This window comes from Lemur catta, chromosome 1 (genome assembly GCF_020740605.2).
Source record: "Lemur catta isolate mLemCat1 chromosome 1, mLemCat1.pri, whole genome shotgun sequence".
In the NCBI taxonomy this organism is placed as follows: Eukaryota; Metazoa; Chordata; class Mammalia; order Primates; family Lemuridae; genus Lemur; species Lemur catta.
Genome location: NC_059128.1, coordinates 56,491,469 through 56,511,754, shown reverse-complemented (window position 1 = coordinate 56,511,754; position 20,286 = coordinate 56,491,469). Strand labels below are relative to the sequence as shown.

General features: G+C 38.1%; 1 protein-coding gene across 1 annotated transcript in view; it reads right to left on the bottom strand.

The window, feature by feature from the left end:
- SNX6 (sorting nexin 6) overlaps positions 1 to 6,347 on the bottom strand; it is a 101,433-nt gene extending 95,086 nt beyond the window's left edge. Inside the window, exon 1 of the mRNA XM_045568853.1 lies at positions 5,890 to 6,347. The gene's annotated coding sequence lies outside the window, so the exon portion shown is untranslated. The remainder of the gene's footprint in view (positions 1 to 5,889) is intronic.
- Between the last annotated feature and the right edge of the window lie 13,939 nt (positions 6,348 to 20,286).

Genomic DNA, 20,286 nt, shown 5'->3' with positions numbered 1-20,286 from the left:
CATTCACAGTCTTGTAAACAACCCTAAAGTAAGGTTTGTACCAGTAAACTGAAATGCTGTGAGGTTAATTTCTTAGAGATGAATAAGTGTTTAACAATCTCACCCTGATGATTCAGTATCTGCTGAGAAGCATTTATCACAGAGAAGTGTGACAACAGAGGCTGTGCACAACTTCCCCTCTTCTAGCACAGTATTCACACTGCTTTGAAGCCATATTAATACCAGTGCACTATGAAGTTCTACTTATTCTAGTTACTCTGGCAAAAATTCCCTTGTTAGGTGGCAAGAGCAACTCAAACCTCTTTTCAAACTTCAGCAGTTAGTACCCTACTTTTCCTTGCTCACACTACCTGAATAACCAGGGATGCCTCTGTATCCACCAGGACCTCCTTCGTGGGCAAATTTTGCATACATATAGATACACACACACACACACACATATATATACATGTATACATACACACATGCACATATACCTGTGTATGTAAGTGTGTATATATAGTGTTACATGCTGCATAACTACGTTTCAGTCAACCACAAACCACATACATAAGGGTGGTCCCCTAAGATTATAATACAGTACCCTATTTTTACTATACTTTCTCCATGTTTAGATACACATTCACCATTGTGTTACAGTTGCCTACAGTGTTTAATACAGTAACAAGTTGTACAGGTTGGCAGCCTGGGAGCAATAGGCTAGACTGTATAGCATAGATGTGTAGTAGGCTCTACCAGCTAGGTTTGTGTAAGCACATGCTGTGATGTTCTCACAATGATGAAATCGTCTAACTGCATTTCTCAGAACATATCTCCTTTGTTAAGCGACAACACGTGACTCTGTGTGTGTGTATGTATATATACTCTTACATCTTAAAAAACTGAAGGCCTGCAGAGCAGATTTTCCTTTTGCCTGGCTTTCTGGTTTTCTCTCTGGTCATTTTAAAATTATCAAGTTAGCCGGGCATGGTGGCTCACGCCTGTAATCCTAGCACTCTGGGAGGCCAAGGTGGGTGGATCCCTCGAGGTCAGGAGTTCGAGACCAGCCTGAGCAAGAGGGAGACCCCATCTCTACTAAAAATAGAAAGAAATTACATGGACAACTAAAAATCTATATAGAAAAAATTAGCCGGGCATGGTGGCACATGCCTGTAGTCCCAGCTACTCGGGAGGCTGAGGCAGGAGGATTGCTTGAGCCCAGGAGTTTGAGGTTGCTGCGAGCTAGGCTGACGCTACGGCACTCACTCTAGCCCGGGCAACAGAGTGAGACTCTGTCTCAAAAAAAAAAAAAAAAAAAAAATCAAGTTACTGGCTAATAGGCTTGTTCTTTTTTTTTTTTTTTTTTTTTTTTGAGACAGAGTCTTGCTCTGTTGCCTGGTACAGTGCCGTGGCGTCAGCCTAGCTCACAGCAACCTGAAACTCCTGGGCTCAAGCAATCCTCCTGCCTCAGCCTCCTAAGTAGCTGGGACTACAGACGTATGCTATTATGACTGGCTAATTCTTTATATTTTTAGTTGCCTTGCCAAATTTCTTTCTATTTTTTAGTAGAGACGGGGTCTCACTCTTGCTCAGGCTGGTCTTGAACTCCCGAGCTCAAGCCATCCTCCCACCTTGGCTTCTCAGAGTGCTAGGATTACAGGCGTGAGCCACCACACCTGGCCTAGGCTTGTTCTTTATAAACTTTAAAATCTAATGGTATATATAAGATCTACTTAACAAGTTGAGTGCACTTGCTGAAATCACTGTGGCACCTCTTATTCAGTTCACCTATTTGATATTTTTATTTCATTTTCTTGGTTCTTAAAACTTTTTGGTAACTATGTTTTTTAGGGAGTTTCTTAATTTATTGAATTAGTTTGCCTCCTGTTTTTTTTTTTTTTTTAACGGCACAGACATTTATTATTTTACATAACAAGAAGTATAGTGGTGGGGTGGTTTTGGAGTTGGTTCATTCAGTGGCTCAGTGTTGTCAAGGACACAGATTCTTTCCATTTGTTCCCTGGTCATCCCTACTGAATTGGCTTTTGTCCTCCAGCTTGTCCCTTCATGGTTTCCTCAGCAACTTCCCTTCCTGATGATTATTCTTGGATCCCTCGCCCCTCCTCATGCTCCTGTTTCCCTACCTAACGGAGTATTGCCTCAGGAGATCTGAGGTCTGGGGCTTTGCACCTCTAGCCTGGCCTCCAGCCTGCCCTCTGGAGGGTTACCTGATCTGACTCCAGCTGGCATACCTCGGGCCCCAGGGCCCCTCTCCTGGCTCAGTTCTTGAGAATTCATTCAAATCTTGAATTAAAAGTCATAAGCAGCTCAGGGGTGGGAATTACTGTCTTTTCCTCATTACCTGTGCACTCCATGCTTTCTTCTTTCCTCGGACATCCTACTACCCTGGTTTTCCTGGTTCTCCAGCACACTCTGCTGCTCTTCCCCTGGCCTGGAATCTGGCCCTTCTCGCAGAATATTCCCTTCTCTAGAAAAAGTCACTCAATCTATGGCTTCTCCTCTCACTTCTCTGTATGTGACTTTCCTTTCCTTTTTTTTTTTCCAGGTTGTTCAAGTGAAGTAGGTGACTTTCTTTACCTTACCTAGAGAGAGACTCAGGTCCCATCTCAAACCACATCCTGTCACCTGGATATTCTGTCATTACTTTGAATTGAATGTGCCCTAAGCTGAATGCACCCTCCTTCCCTGCCCAGAGCTGTCACTGTGTGTAAGCTGTTAACATTATTTTTCTATTTAAATATTGTTTAGAGCTAAGAACTGAAAAATAGTGGGATTAGATTCAGTACAAGCCACGTTTTTTTTTTAAGTACATGGATCAAAAATGAAGATGATTCTGTCTCTAGTTTAGGACTGTTAAAAAAAGATATAAAAAATGAACATGAAAATTGCTGGGGCCTACATTTAGTTATGAGACCCATTGAAGTAAATAAAATAAATAGGAAAACAACAGCTCTAGCTTCAAAGGGGAAAGGGCTGAATTTCAGACGTGACAATTAAATGAAATGTGTAATTTCTTTTTCCTTTTTTGGATTAAAAAAACTACAAAGGATATTATTGGGATAATTGGGAAAATCTGAATATGGACTGTATATTAGATACTATTGTATCAATGTATTAATGTTAAATTTCCTGAGATATTTTATGATTATGTAGGAGGAATGTCCTTGTTCTTAGGAGATACATGCTGAAGTATTTTGGTATGAAGTATCACAGTGTCTATATGTAACTCAAATGGTTCAGCAAAAACTTTCTTAAAAAATAGAAAGTAAATGCAGTGAAATTTAATTGATAAATCTAAGTGAATGAACATATGTATTTGTTGTACTAATTGCAACTTTTCTATATGTTTGAAATTTTTCAAAATAAAAAGTTGGGAAAAAGCTGTGACAGGTGAAGAAAATCACTCTTCTGACTCATGCACTGTGTGTATTCATACATGTGTGCAGGTCTGTGTGTGTGTAGGGGTATCATTGTTTACATTTATATTTAGAAACTTTGGCGGTATAATCATTCAAGAAAGCAGAGGAGATCATTGTCTAGTTAAAACCTCCATTGACAGTCTAATGGGTGGAAGGGCTGGCTAGTGATGCTGCTTCCTGAAGGGACGGGCTGCGTCAGTCCCGCTCTGAAGCCTCCGTCACTTGCACAGAGCCCTGTTCTGTGGGCTACATCTCACTGCAGTAACTGTGCCCAGATACTGGCACAGTTTGCCTGGTTCTGTTCCCTGGGTTGGATCATCACAGGAGGTAGGAAGTAACATGTTGGTCTCGCCAATTGTCAGGCTCAGGTCTAGACTTTCACATACATCATCTCATTCCATCTGCATAGCCTCCTGGTGAAGGAGGAATTATTAATACCATCCACATCTACAAATGAGAAAACGAAGCTCATGAGTGGTTAAATTTTCACCCAAAGTCACAAATCTGGTATGTGGTAGAGCTGGGATTTGAATAGGGTCTTTCCACTAAAGAACACCTAACAAATACTGGTACAAACTTGGTCTACCTGACTCCACACTTCCCTGACACATGATATGCAAATCCCAGATAGTTTACCTGAGCAATTTGGTGAGCAAAAGAGGCACAGTCCCATCCTTCAGGGAGTTAGCAGTCTAGTGGGGGAGATAAGCATTAATCGACCGATCACCAAAAAATTGTCAACACATATTGTGACAAAAAGGGAAAGCCCATGATGGTGACTGCACATACCACCAGAGACATTATGTCTCTCTGTCTGGAATTATGGATGATTTCTCCAAGAAAATGATATTGGGCTTGAGATCTGAGTGAAATATAGGAGCTAGTTGGGCAAAGAGGCTGCACAAGAGCATTGGAGGCAGTGGGAACAGCAAGTGCAGAGGTCCTTTGCCAGGAGGCATGAGGATTGCTTCAGCCCAGGAGTTGGAGGCTGCAGTGAGCTATGATGATGCCACTGCACTCCAGCTTGGTTGACAGAGTGAGATCATGTCTCAAAAAAAGAAAAGAATAAAATTCAGTGTGTGGCCGGGCGCGGTGGCTCACGCCTGTAATCCTAGCTCTCTGGGAGGCTGAGATGGGTGGATCCTTTGAGCTCAGGAGTTTGAGACCAGCCTGCGCAAGAGCGAGACCGTCTCTACTAAAAAAAAAAAGAAAGAAAGAAAGAAATTAGCTGGACAACTAAAAATATATAGAGAAAGAATTAGCCAGGCATGGTGGTGCATGCCTGTAGTCCCAGCTACTCGGGAGGCAGAGGCAGGAGGATTGCTTGAGCCCAGGAGTTTGAGGTTGCTGTGAGCTAGGCTGACGCCATGGCACTCTAGCCTGGGCAACAGAGTGAGACTCTGTCTCAAAAAAAAAAAAAACAAAAAAAACTCAGTGTGTGGACTTTGTTGGACCCTGGTTTGAACATATCAGCTGTAAAAAGACATTTTGGAGACAAATGGGAAATTTGAATATAACTCAGGTGTTAGATTATACTAAGAAGTTAAAGTTGGGCATGGTGGCATGTGCCTATAGTACCAGCTACTTAGGAGGCAGGAGGATTACTTGAACCCAGGCACTGGAGGTTGTAGTGAACTATGATGCCACTGCACCCTAGCCTGGGAAACAGAGTGAGACTCTATCTCAAAAGAAAAAAAAAAAAAGAAATTGTTCATTTTGTTACATGTGATAATGATCTCTCTCTCTCTCTCTCTCTGATGCACAGCCAAGGCTCAAAACCTCTGGGCCAGGCCCAGTGGGATTTAGGCCGCAGAGGTAGGTGTCTGTAAGACCAAGAGTAGTCATAATCTCTCTGGATTTCTCTCAGCAGTGGGGAGAAAACCTCTGCTACAGGAATATCTCTGGATAAGAAGTGGCTGCTAAAGGTTTGATATCTGAAAATTATGATTGGGAGACCTGGGATTCATAAAAATTCCAGTGAATTCAACATCTTCTCATAAGCATGTGTATTTCACTGGAGTGAAAGTTGTGCTGGCACTCCCAAGGGCCTGATGTTAGGGTTGATTCTTTTAATCAGTGAAAAGTAGGGTCATGTGCTGCCCTGCTTTTCACTGGTTCGATGTCACTGTCCAGGAAGAAACTGACCCTTTCTGTTGGTGTTTTGGTAAAACTTCAGCACTGGTCAGTTCTCTTTTACAGTTCTTTCTTCATGTCCAGGCACTAAGTTCAGGAATATGAAAAAGCCTGCATTCATAAATGAGATTTCTTATTTTACTTCAGGTTTGTTTGCACATTATAGGAGCTGCCGTTCCTGTTACCTTAACAAAATCCAAACAGTTGTGATGGTTTGGATTTCTTTTTCTGCTAGTTTAATTATTTGTAGAATCCATTTTGCTTTTCCTAATTATCACCCAATAAAATCAAGCAGAGAGTGGACCCCTGGATCGTCATAGTTTGGATGGTCACCTACCTAATTCCATCGACCTTGGTCCAGGAACACTGCAGAAAGTGAGGTTCACGAATCTTTCTTTAGTTTTCATTTCTACTATCTCAATGTAGAGCTTGCAGCCCCTGATACTCCATAACATTTCTAAGTATTGAGAAAAAGAGAGAATTTAATTATTGAGTAGCTATTATTGGATAGGCATTATACTATTTTACCTATGTTCACTCATTTAACTGGGAACAAATATAACATAGGAGTTAAAAGTGCTGGTTCTAAAAAATGAAATCAGAGAAGGAGAGAGAGAGAAAAAGGTGGGAAACTCTAAGCGACAGTTTCTATTCTGCAGAGTAGTTGGAGCACTGGCAGTACACTTAGTTTGGGGGATAAAAGGAGATAATCTACATGAAGTGCCCATAGCAAGTGCTCCACAGAAGTCAGCTATTATCAGTCAAGATATGGAATCAACCTAAGTGTCTGACAATGGATGCATGAAGAAAATGTGGTATGTATATACAATGGAACACTATTTAGCCATAAAAGAGAATGAAATCCTGTCATTTGCAACAACATGGATGAACCCAGAGGACATTATGTTAAGTGAAATAAGCCAGGCACAGAAAGACAAATATTGCATGTTCTCACTCATCTGTGAATCTAAAAAGTTGATCTTTTAGAAGTAGTGAATAGAATAGTGGTTACCAGAGACTGGTTGGGGAGGGGATAGGAGAGGATGCTCAACAAGTACAATTGAAAAGAAAGAATAAGTGCTGGTGTCCTATTGCACAGCACAGTGACTGTAGTTAACAAAAGGTATTGTATATCTCAAAATAGCTAGAAGAGAGGATTTTGTATGTTCCCATCACAAAGAAATGATAAATATTTTAGGTGATGGATATGTTAATTACTCTGATTTGATCATTATACAATGTATACATGTATCAAAACATTATATTGTACCCCATAAATATGTAAGATTATGATTTTATTTTTTCAGAGATGTGGTCTCACTCTGTTGCCCAGGCTGGAGTTCAGTTTGCAATCATAGCTCACTGCAGCCCCAAACTCCTGGACTCAAGTGATCCTTCCACCTCAGACTCCCATGTAGCAGCTACTACAGGCGCATATCATCACATCAAGCTAATTTTTAGAATTTTTTGTAGAGATGGGGTCTTGCTATATTGCCCAGGCTGACTAAATTGTTTTTAAATGAATGGAAAAATTCATGTAAGTCATACACTTCAACAGTCACCACCTCTAATGTGGCAATAGACTTTCTTACAGCTTATGTACTTTACGCTGAGGACCAGATAGAAAGTAAGATATATAAGTGAAGAATTAAAGTCTTCCTTATCCCAGAATTGGGCAAAAAAGTCATAATCCCTTTTTAAGCAATAAATTTAACCATGATTTATTTCCAAAAAACACAAACCTTTCCACTTAATCACCTCTCTCACTACCCCTTCCCCCAAACCATATATACATACACATATGGGATTTTCCTGCTTCTTCTTCTTCTTTTTTTTTTTTTTTTTTTTGAGACAGAGTCTCACTCTGTTGCCTGGGCTAGAGTGCCGTGGAGTCAGCCTAGCTCACAGCAACCTCAAACTCCTGGGCTTAAGCAATCCTCCTGCCTCAGCCTCCCGAGTAGCTGGGACTACAGGCATGCGCCACCATGCCCAGGTAATTTTTTCTATGTATTTTTTAGTTGTCCAGCTAATTTCTTTCTATTTTTTTAGTAGAGATGGGGGGTCTCACTCTTGGTCAGGCTGATCTCGAACTCCTGAGCTCAAATGATCTGCCCACCTCGGCCTCCCAGAGTGCTAGGATTTGAGCCACCATGCCCGGCCCTGCTTCTTCTTTAAACCTGTTAAACAATGTCTGATTAAGGTTAACAATTTAGCATAGGATGTGCTTTAGTCGTGTAAGTGGTATGCACTGCAAAAAATCTTCCAGCTGCCATAGGAAAAAAGTCCCACTAAATACTTAAACATAGAAACCTAGCCTGGCACACCCCACTGGACTTGAGTTTTATGCATCCCTGGAGGGAAACTACAGGTCTGAGACTCAGTGCTGTGTCTGGTATATACAAAGCATTCAGTAAATGTCTACTGAATAAATGACTACAATTGTCCACTTTTCTTTGGCTCCTGATCTGCTTGCCCACATTTTATATTATAATTCTCATTTTTCCAGGGACACCTGAGTTCCAGTGTGGGCTAGGGGCAATGCTTTGGATGAGAAAAGCAGACGGTGTTTGAAAATCAGTCCAATTAGGCCAGGTGTGGGGGCTCATGCCTGTAATCCTAGCACTCTGGGAGGCCGAGGCGGGAGGATTGTTTGAGCTCAGGAGTTTGAGGCCAGCCTGAGGAAGAGCGAGACCCGATCTCTACTGAAAAAATAGAAAGAAATTAGCTGGACAACTAAAAATACATAGAAAAAAAAAATAGCCGGGCATAGTGGCACATGCCTGTAGCCCCAGCTACTCGGGAGGCTGAGGCAGTAGGATCGCTTGAGTCCAGGAGTTTGAGGTTGCTGTGAGCTGGGGTGACACCACAGCACTCTAGCCTGGGCAACAGAGTGAGAGACTCTGTCTCAAAAAAAAGAAAAAAAAGAAAAAGAAAATCAGTCCAATTAGAGAAATAAGAAAGTGGTGAGGTTTATGAATAAACAGAGTTCTTTTATGCTAAAATATTATCTTAAGGTTTGAGCTCTGTATACGTAGGTTCAGTTCTCCTTCTTCTGTGGCGTGGCAATGGCATGGTCCCAAACCTGTCCAGTCCTTTGTTAACGTGTGCCCTTGAAGAAGAGGCAAAACAAGACACAAATCTGTTACCAATCTTGAAAGGAAAAAAACCTCAAAGCACAGATGCCACTGAATAAAAGGTCAATGATATCACCTTTGAAAACAGAGGGGAATGTCAAGACTGTGAATAGATGATGGGCCTTTCCGATAATTCCCTGACTAGGGGCAAAATAAATATCCAGAAACTGAGGCAGGATATTCTACTATAAAATCTAGAAACACAGGACCTCTTAGATCCTCAACAGTTCACAGGGAAGTTCATTCATTTGTTCAATAACCTTTTAATTTGAATGTCTTCTGTGTACCAGGAACTATTTTAGGTGCTGGAGATCCAAACTAGGGGCTGAAAACAATGCAAAACATGACCATTAGGAGATACTAAGAGGAGAAAGCTGTAAGAAATAATAGTTAGAAACCATCTCTCAACCCTCCAAGGCCCTAGAGAAGAACTGGCTGCTCTCTAACAAATAAACTTAAAAGAATACCTCTGCCATTGTACAGAACTGACAACAAGCATTTAGAAACTTTTACAGCCATTTGACATGGCCATGACAGCCAAGCCCAGAACCAGTAGACTTGTCTGGTTGAACAGAATATAGACCAGTCTGGTTGTTGTCCAACTCTAGGGGTATGTTGCACCTGGCGCATGCTGCGTACTAGTCACGCACAGTAGGACCCTATTGTCAGTCCATGACAGACTGGAAATTAAAAATACTGTGCTGCATCATGGACATTTGAAAGCACTGATCTACACCACACTCTCCCCACTTCATCTCTTATTCAGTCTTCTACCAGTTCAATTTGGCATCTGCCCTCCCTACTCTGCTAAAGATGCCACAGGAAAGGTCGTTGACCTTCTTAGGGCCAAATTCAGTATATTCTTTTTGTCCTCATCATACATGACATCTCTACAGCACTTAGAACCCTTTGCTTTGTGACATCACAAAAAGTATGTTCTCCTCCTACCTCTTTGATGATTCCTTGTCTTCTCTGCAGGCTTCTTTCTCTTCCTCTGGCCCGTTCCTCTTCTCCTGTTACACACACAGACTTTTGCCGGGCATCTTATCGATGCTCCATGGCTTTAACTATATGCTGCCAATTTCCAAATCTATTTCCAGGGTTATAAATTTGATGTGCTTAAAACATTTACAAAAGAAACCAGTTTAAAGTTTTAAAAAGTATGATAAACAGAATCAATTTTTTTCATTTACAATTGTTTTCAAAATTATACATTATTTAGCTCTAGAAACTATCTTTTATTCTAAAGAAAATCTTATACCGAATTCAAATATATAAAACAAAATAAAAGCAGTTCCTTTGACCGAAATAGACCTAAGAGGTCCTGAATTTTATCCATTCAGTCTTTTACTTTCTGGGGCTTCTCAGGTAATTGCTAAGCCACAGGGTTTTATAACTTGGGGTCTCTCGACCCCCTAGGGATCCATGGAAAGAATTCAAGGGACCAGTTAAAAATTACATCTTTAACTAACAGTTATGGAAACGTAGCAGTTCCTTCAATTATGTATATAGGCAATAAACCACGGTCAGCAGCAGTGCCTATGGCTTTCTCACCAATAGAAACCCCCGATATATTCATCTCATGTTACGTTGTTGCAGATATCTCCAAGTATCATTTATATTCATCTACAAATTGTGGTAGTTATGAGATTACTGCTAAATATTATATAATGTGTTAATAAAGAAGCATACATATTATGGTATCACAAGTTTTATATATATTCAAAAACATTATTCTGAAGAGTTTGTAGGCTTTACCAGACTGCCAAAGGGGTCTTCAGAAAAGGTTAAGAAGATCTGCAGAAACTCAGAGCTCCATGACAGTTGCTCACATAGAACATCGTGCTCCCAAAGCAAGGTTTTTATTTTGGCCCTAGGCTTTTTCCAAAACGATTTAATGGAAGTGGTGACTAAAAGGCCCTTTTTGTCCTTGATATTAAGGAGATATTCTCAATGAAGAAAGAACCTATTGGAACCTCATATCAAATAACAATTCTATATTTGAAGAGAAATGGTGTTTTTTTAAAAAAAACTATTTTCTCTAAGTACTGTCTAAAACTTATTCTAGAAAATCTTTTCTCTTTTGGATACGTCTTTTTTCCTGCATTCCCTCGATGCTTATTCAAATGCTTATCACTGAATACTTATTAGTTCACAGGTCTATTTTGTCTCTCCAGCTGGATTATAAAAGTGCCCTTGAGTTTACGTCTCAGGATGGCCAGAGTAGTGTTCTACAAATAGACACTCAATATTTTCCTGATGAGTGTAAGGCCTTTCAGAAAAGTGAACTTAGTTACCATAAAAGCAATTTAAAAACAATATGATTAAGTAATTTTATTACAAGGAGGTAAAAAAAAGAGGAACCTTTGATTCTGGATGGTACTTGTGAAACAAATTAAGACATTATGTTTATAAATAGCTTTTATATACTAGTAAAGATTTAAAATCTTCCTTAATAGAAAGTCATCTGTTAGACTGAAAATTCTGTTTTCTATCACCATCAATGAGTGGGCCAGGTTTTCTCTAATGAGCAGATTCTGCGATAAAGAACATTGCTAAATGAAGCTCTTTCTAAAATCTTTGATACAGGAGTTTTGCCATGGCTTATGTGTAGACAGACAAGTTTTACAATAAAAGCTCAAGCATAGAATAGAAAAATATAACCAAGACTTCTTAAACGGGTACTCCATTTCAAAGATGCTATAACTATGGTACTTTTAAAAATTTCTTGTCTATTGAAACCATTATTATATGCAAATTGCTGCAAATCAGGCTTATAATTATATATTCAAATACCAGACCTATGACTTTTTGGCCAATGATTTATTTAATGCTATCAAGATGTTACTTTCATTAAAAATGTGTTTAATATTTTTTCTCTCCACATTTACAAAAATCCTGTTGTCTTTTCTAAGCCAATCTGATACTTACATGATCTTAAATGTCAATACCAATAATATAGTTAACATTTTCCAAATTATTAAAGCCTTGTACCCTTTCATTTAATTATGAAATTAATCAAACCCTATCACTTCTCCTACATACCTCTCAAACATACCCACCCCAAATGCACTTGCCACTGCCTTGAGTTGGGCCTCCTAACTGCCTCCAATTTCTTTTTCCTTCCATACATCTTCATCATGTTCATAAATGATCAGATTTGTTTCAGAAAGATGCCACCACTCCTCTGTTAAGACCCTCACCAGATCCTCAGCACAGGTTTTACACTGGACTCCATAACATGGTTTCCACGGCCCTCAGTGACCTGGCTCATACCTACCTCTCTGCACTTCTCTCATCACAGTGCTTCACGCTTGACTCTGACTCAGGAGCTGTAACAAACCATTTGCAGGGCCTCTGCATGGTTCTTCTTTCTCCAGGACAATCCTTTCATACTGATTTCTGGTGAACTCTATCATCCTTCACAACCTAGCTCAAACACTACTTCTTCTGTAAGGCCTTCTCCAAGCCCATGCCAACTCCAAAGTTAATGACTCCCTATCTTCTAAATTTTGTAGTAATATATCATTGTACTTACTGCATTGTACATAATTATTTGTTTATATGGTTGCCTTCCCTGTGTCACAGTAAGCTTTTTGAGACCCAGAAAGGTGCTTCATGTTTGATGAACTGAACTGAATTTGATCTACTGATCTGAGTAATTGGGAAACAGAGAAGGGATGTTTCCAGAGTGATTCATAGTGGCCAGGACGATCATGTTTCTCCACAGCAAACATAAATCTTATGTTTCTTTAATCACCGGGATTACCAGACCCTCTTGGAATAGCACACAAAATGCAAACTCTCTCTTAAATTAGGTTAAATGAAAACTAAATATCTACGAGTCAATTAGTCAATGTTTGGTCTGCATAATTAGAGCCAAATTAGTAAATATCACTTTTACATCAAATATACATTGAGTGCTTCTGGCTTAGTACAAAATATATACATTATGTTTTATCTTAAATCTTTCAACAGGGACAAAGTAGATTAGAGGATGATTTACACTGTGTACCAGGAACAAGTGTCTATTAAACTTTTTCATGCACATACCAGGAGAAAACTAGAGTCCTGATCTATTGGAAATGACTTGTTTTGTAAAACAATTCCTTTGGGGAACAGTAAAAATCATGCAAGGGGTGCCTATTATCAATTCCCAACGTAACAAGAGTAGGTGGCACAAGAAATACAGGAAAATTTTGTGGTTTCAAATATTTATGGTAGATGGCACCAAGTCAAGCAGCAAGTATTCAGGTAGGTGCAATGCATAATTTTCAGGACTCAAATCTGCTCCTCTGTGACTAAAGCCACACAGAGTTCTGGGATAAAAAATACTACGGAATCGGCACCAACATATTTAAGGTAAAGTCTTCCCTCTTTACCAGCATATACAGGTAACTTAAAACCAATTTTAACCACAGGAATCTCCCTATTAGTCATAATAGTTTAAGACAAGTAATTTGCAGCATTTAAAACTAGTTCATGAGTTAGCTTTCTTACTTGTTCTTTACCATATTTTGCAGACGGTCCACATTGAACACATTATTTTTGAAATAAAAATACAATCATTTTTTAAGAGTTACCTAGAAGAATATCGACCATATTACCTTAGCCCATTTTTAGGATTTTCCTATGAGAATGTCCTTATATTTTCTTTTTTTAACCTAAGGCTCATTTTCTAGAATTCTATTCATTTATTTCACATACTGCAAAGAAGAAATCTGAATGAAATAAAACAGCCAGCTCAGAGCTGGAAACTTTTTTGTTTACAGTTGTAATGACATTGAATGACTCTTTGATTAATCTCCAAACTTTTTTCTACAGCCAGTACAGAAGACACCTATCCAAATCAGTCACTTGGTATTTTATTATTATTTTTAAATTTTTAGTATTTTTTTTTTGAGATGGGATCTTGCTCTATTGCCAAGGTTGGAGCACAGTGGCTGCATCATAGCTCACTGTAGCCTCAAACTCTTGGGCTCCTGCTTCAGTCTCCTGAGTAGCTAGGACAACAGATATGTGCCACCATGCCCAGCTAATATTTTTTTATTATTATTTTATTTTATTTTATTTTTTTGAGACAGAGTCTCACTCTGTTGCCCGGGCTAGAGTGCCATGGTGTCAGCCTAGCTCACAGCAACCTCAGACTCCTGGGCTCAGGCAATCCTACTGCCTCAGCCTCCCGAGTAGCTGGGACTACAGGCAGGCGCCACCATGCCCGGCTAATTTTTCTATATATATTTTTAGCTGTCCGTATAATTTCTTTCTGTGTTTAGTAGAGACGGAGTCTCGCTCTTGCTCAGGCTGGTCTTGAACTCCTGAGCTCAAACGATCCGCCTGCCTCGGCCTCCCAGAGTGCTAGAATTACAGGCGTGAGCCACCACGCCTGGCCTATTTTTTATTTTTTGAGACAGCATCTTGTTATGTTGCTCAGGCTGGTCTTGAACTCCTGGGCTCAAGTGATCCTCCTGCCTTGGCCTCCCAAAGTGCTGGGATTATAGGCGTGAGCCACTGCCCCTGGCCATACTCAGTATTTCTTAAGAACTGCTATGCTAAGATAAATATGAGATTTTTCTTTAGCAGGTAAATGAAAACAAAATAAAAAATAAGGATGGAAGTACTGCTGAGTCAATTTTCTAATAATAAATTATACTGTAGCAATTATTCAAAGTATATACAATATTCAATATGTAACAGTATTAAAAATAATAAATCAAATGGGGTGGGCATGGTGGCTCATGCCTGTACTTCCAGCACTTTGGGAGGCCCAGGCAGGAGGACTGCTTGAGGCCAGGAGTTTAAGACCAGCCTGGGCAACATGGTGAGACCCCAACTCCAAACAAAAAAAATTAGCTGGGCATGGTGGTGTACGTCTGTAGTCTCAGCTACTTAGGAGGTTGAGGTAGGAGGATTGCTTGAGCCAAGGAATTTAAGGTTATGGTGAGCTATCATGGGCTCAGGCATTTCAGCCTGGATGACAGAGGGAAAGGCTGTATCAAAACAAATAAAAACATAAAAACGATTATAAGTCAACATTTTATTTTCCTTTACTTTTTCTTTTTCTTTTGAGACAGAGTCTTGCTCTGCCGCCCTGGGTATAGTGCAAGTGCAGTGGTGTCAATCGTAGCTGACTGCAACCTCAAACTCCTGAGCTCAAGCGATTCTCTTGCTTCAGCCTCCTGAGTAGCTGGGGCTACAGTCATCCACCACTACACCCTGCTAATTTTTCTATTTTTAGTAGAGATGGGTCTCACTCTTGCTCAGGCTGGTCTGGAACTTCTGAGCTCAAGCAATCCTCCCACCTTGGCCTCTATTTTCCTTTACTTTTATGCCTAAACCGCCCCCCCCAAAACCCAGGTACATTTTAAAATTTAAATATATTTCAAGTTAGGAAAATGGTTAACACCATTTTGTTAGCTTCTTATCCCCTTCCCCCTCAAATAAGACTTTTTAAAATGAAAACTATATAAATTTAAAATTCTGTGCATTCCTTCACAATACAATTGTCAATAAGCAGCCATAAGTAAAGGAAATGTCACTCTTTTTCTCTCAGTCTTTGATCTATTACTATCTTACACATAAAAGATCTAAACATTAACTTAATCCTGACATAAAATTCTTTTCCACTTATTTCATGGAAGAGGACACAAGACACTTTTCACATCATCTTATTTCTTATGTGTGGTATAACAAAGTTTTATGATTTTTACAAAATACTCTGCTGCCTTTTCTATCTTTTATAAAACTGTGTTCAATTATGCCAATTTGGGAACCACCTTTCTTTTTATTTAGTGATTTACTTTTCAGTTGATTAAAAAAAAAAGCCCCTATCAGCTCATAGGAACCCATATTAAGGAGGCTTTGGGCCATATGCCCAGGAATTTTGTAGTTTACTCAGTAACTATCAACTTCCAAAGGGAAATATTTGAAATTCCACTATTAAGAACACATAAAATGAGAGAAAATGTGCCACAACACCATAAACATAAGAGCTTTTTTACTTCTGTGGGAAAATGACTATTCATTTACATAAAGATCTGTTCCAAATTTTTCTGTTATGCTAAATAAACTAGAAAATTGTTCCATGCATAATCAAATTAACCATCAGAAGTCAAGAGTAAATGAAGTATCCAGATGACGAGTATCAAAGCTATCTCTGGTGAGTATGTCTAGAGTACATGTAAGAAAAATCTAATAAAATAAACAAGGAGAACGTCAAATGGCATTTTATATTTTTAAAGATTACTTTGCTTATCAAATACTTGTTCTCATATCTTATTATATACTTGTTTTGATAATCTAAAACTATTGGGCTGAGTGAGGTGGCTCACGTCTATAATCAGCACTTTGGGAGATCGAGGCGGGAGGATCACTTGAGGCCAAGAGTTCAAGACCAGCCTGGACAACATAGCGAGACCCTGTTTCTGAAAAAAAAAATTGGATCAAGAATAAACCTTTCTCTTAATAACAAGAACAAATTCCTTTGTGTGTCTTTAATGATACAGCTACAAAGACAAATATGATTTCCTTAAATATCAATGATATTTTAGACACCTCTCTATGATACAGTAATGCCTCCTTTATTTATAACTCCGTTCTTTCACAAACCTTATTTAAAAAAGAAAAAATCAAAACCCAGAAAATACACCACAAAGGTCTTTAAACAGCCTAAAGGAATAAAGTTCATGTGCTCAGGCATTTTGCTCTCAAACTCTCCCTCTGGATGCATTTACTTTCTCATACACAATTGTAACAAATCTGGTTTTCCACACCCACAGGAGATGAAAAGCAACAATTAGTAGAAGCTGCTACAAACAAAGCATACTGATAATAATAGCAAAATGCAGTATCTAACAGTTTATAAGTATGAAAGTCAAAAGAAAACTATAAAAAAAGCATAAAAAGCCTAATTCAATCCTCCTGAGATTACTTAAGAACAATCATATATCTCATGAGACCCTCAAGTCAGGATGCATTATATAATAGACTTAAAATTAATAAATGATGATCTTGAGTCTTTAGTATAATTCATTCTATTTAAGTATTACATTTCAATACCAGCCTATACTTCTGGACCACACCTTCTGGTTTGCTTAGGATTGGCACATCTTAAGCCTGCGGTCCTGGTGCAATTATTAATAGCTCTCCCTTTCACTCTCAAGAAGTGTCTTGGTTTGGAACGTAAATCTTGGGATCAGTCTGCTGAGCACTTACTGTATGCCAGGAACTATTCCAGGTACTTTGACTTGTCCTTACAATTCTATGAGATGGCGTACAATTATTATCCCCGTTTTATGAATGGAACAACTAAAGCTTTGAGAAGTTACATGATTTGCCTAAGATCATTCAATTAGTAAGTGTTAAAGGCCTATATGTGAACAACCCAGGCAGTCTGATGTTTAAGTCCTAGCACTGAACCACTATATAGTATTCTTTCTCCTTAGAAAGATGGATAGGGAAATATGGGGAAGGAGATATCCAAGTTTTTGGAAAAGGATTCAGAAATACCAGCCTTCTATAAAATGTGGCTGTATAATCCTTACGTTTCCCACAATTCTATAAATTTACAATACTGAAACATTTAAGAAAATCTTGGAAATACAAAAATATTTCAGATTTTTATAAGCATGAGCTTTCTTAGAAAACAAAAATTCCATGACTGTTTTTCAAATATTCTTGGAAAGATGCTATTTTAAAAATATACTAAATTAGTAGTCCTCTTCTGCTCAAATATCAGATTATTCCATCTTTTTAAAAAGAAATATAGTATGTTACAATGTAAATACAGTCCAGTGTCCATTGTGTATACTGGACTGGGATTAGCTTTGCTATTCAATAGTTTGGGATGCCCTTTAACCTCTCCAAACTTCAGTTTCCTCATGTGTGGTGGAAAAAATATGGTTAGCTGGTAAGAGGACCTAAGGAAATCAGACAGATTTAAAGTGACTTGAAACCTATGAAGGTCTACATAAATTTAGGGTATTAATAATAAACAGTCATAGAATTTTAACAATATGGATCATAAATTTATGCCACGTATTCCAAAACAATAGCTTTCTATTTCTTTTTATTTTTTACCTCACAACTATTTGGGGGGAAAAAAAGCTAGTATCTGGCCACACATGAAAAAGAAAATTACATTAAAAACATTAACAGTAAGCAAGACATGGTGGCTGATGTCTGTGATCCTAGCACTTTCGGAGGCCAAGGTGGGAAGATTGCTTGAGGCCAGGAGATGGAGACCAGCCTGAGCAACATAGCAAGACCCCATCTCTACAAAAATAAAAAACTTAGCTGGGCATGGTGGCCCTCGCCTGTAGTCGTAGCTACTCGGGAGGCTGAGGTGAGAGGATCACTTGAGCCAGGAGTTCAGGCAAGGCTACAGTGAGCTATGATCACACCACTGTACTCTGGGCAACACAGTAAGACCTTGTCTCTAAAGAAAATAAAAGTAGTCATGAACATCAACTCAGAAGCTACATTAACTATGTGCTTAATTCTGAAAAACAGATGCTACATATCAGTTAATTAGTCCTTAAACTATGAGATTAAATGGAATTGTTAAAAAAAAGAGGTTCAATGATTTATAATAAATCTTATTTTTAACATAAACATTTAATCTTTATTTACTTAACTATACTTATTAAGAATGAATGTTGTCTAGCATGTCTGTTGATAAAATTTTAAAAAAATGAATGGTTTAAACAAATTATTACATTTACATAGCCTTTTCCTGTTTTCAAAAAGGCATTTACATATTTGATGCTCAGCAATCAGATATGGTAGACAGATATTATCATTTCTGTATTTTGGGGTAAGAAACTGAGGCTCCAGAGATTTGTCTGACCGTGTTATAAAAAGAAACTGAAGTGGAGGGATGACTCTCAATTCTACAAGAAAGTAATTATTTGGCTGCTCCATAGCAAAGGAAAAGCCTCAGACTTCTTTATTGCCTGATAAGAGACACATAACATCTATAAACTCATGCTGACTTAAAAAGCAGTACTCATTAGTCTGCCTGTACATCTCTAGTAGCTTTAATATTATTCACAGAAAAATGAATATTCATGTTGTTTTGCATCTCCAGCTACTATTAAATTTGCAAGCAAAAATAGGACCCATGAAGAGCAGAACAAGATTGTATTTTCAGTGGCAAACCTAATGAAAAGTACTCTCAACCCCTCAATGATTTACCATTGCTGAGATTATTGCTTAATAAGAAAATACTTTTAGAAGAATTTTCTCCCAAATCTCATTTGCCAGATTCCATAAATTAGCTGCTACAAAATTTGTATTATCAGAGTAACTCAAACCTTGTAAGAGGCTTTTCTTCCAATCTACTAAAAATGTACATTAAATACACAATGCTGGCCACACTATTTTAGATAATGATGGAAAACAACAGCTGACAGCCAGTTTGGGACAAATGCCACTGTTCCCATTTGTCTGAAAATACTAACATTAATTGCTGTAACACTTAGTTTTCAAAGAAAACTGGTATTGCTAAATGAGAAAGTACATTAACAAAATCCTGAAAAACAGACTAAAGATAATGGTGCCTCTTTGATCTGCAACGTCAATTTTAAAACTTTCAATGTCCCAAAGTATAAGTAAACACATCTCAACAGCTTTAAATATTTTCACATATTTTATTTTTTAAACTTATAATTTTGCAAGCTAGCAGTAAAATATTGCTTTCAATATTTTACTAATTAGCACCGTACACCCTTTAAAGCTAACTGGAACATTGTTTCATTGTAAATGATTGTAAAATAAAATGATAATTTCAAATGCCAAATTAGTCTCAAACAACACATGAACCATTATTAATTTTATCATTTTTTTGGCTCTATGCACAAAGATGTACTTCAAAGATAAACTTAACTATATTGTCAGTTTTGTCAATCTAACAAATCAAAGTATCATAGTTTAAAGTATTTAATCTCTGATATTATTATATAAAGAGGCATATGAGGAAGCTGAGGACTCAGCTATAAAAACAAAAGCTAGTACATAACTGATTTATAGTCCCGTATTTTTTTAAAAGAATTAGAAAATAACTCAACAAAAAATTTCATGGTGCAAATATCATTTGCACATATGGTTTAGTATACATCAGTATTCTCCACTTTGCTCATTAGAGTTTGGCCTTACCAAAAAAGTCATCGAAACGTCCAGAATAACTCACAGGGACAGCTGTAAGCCTGAAATAAAATTGCTCAGTACAAAAGGATCCCAAACCATTCATATAATTTTAAATGGAAGCCTAGACATTTAAGTCCTATTTTTAATGTTCTCATCTGAAAAATCTTTGAAAAAATCTAATCAAACTCAAATTACTTCCACATATTTAAAAAAAAATTTTTTAAGGGATATTTTCATTTCCTGTTTTCTGATAAAAGCATTCTTCAGAGCTATGGGGTTAAGTTCTGAGCTACGACTGACTGCTTACTAGCATGCCTGTTTTGCATACCAGTAGAATCAAGTCCAGTTTTGCCATTTGTGGATAACTATGACAAGATACAAAAGCATGTGTTTGCCATAAATAGCTCTGGCTAACAGCAAACCGCTCACACTGAGCAGATCAAATTCTCTATAAG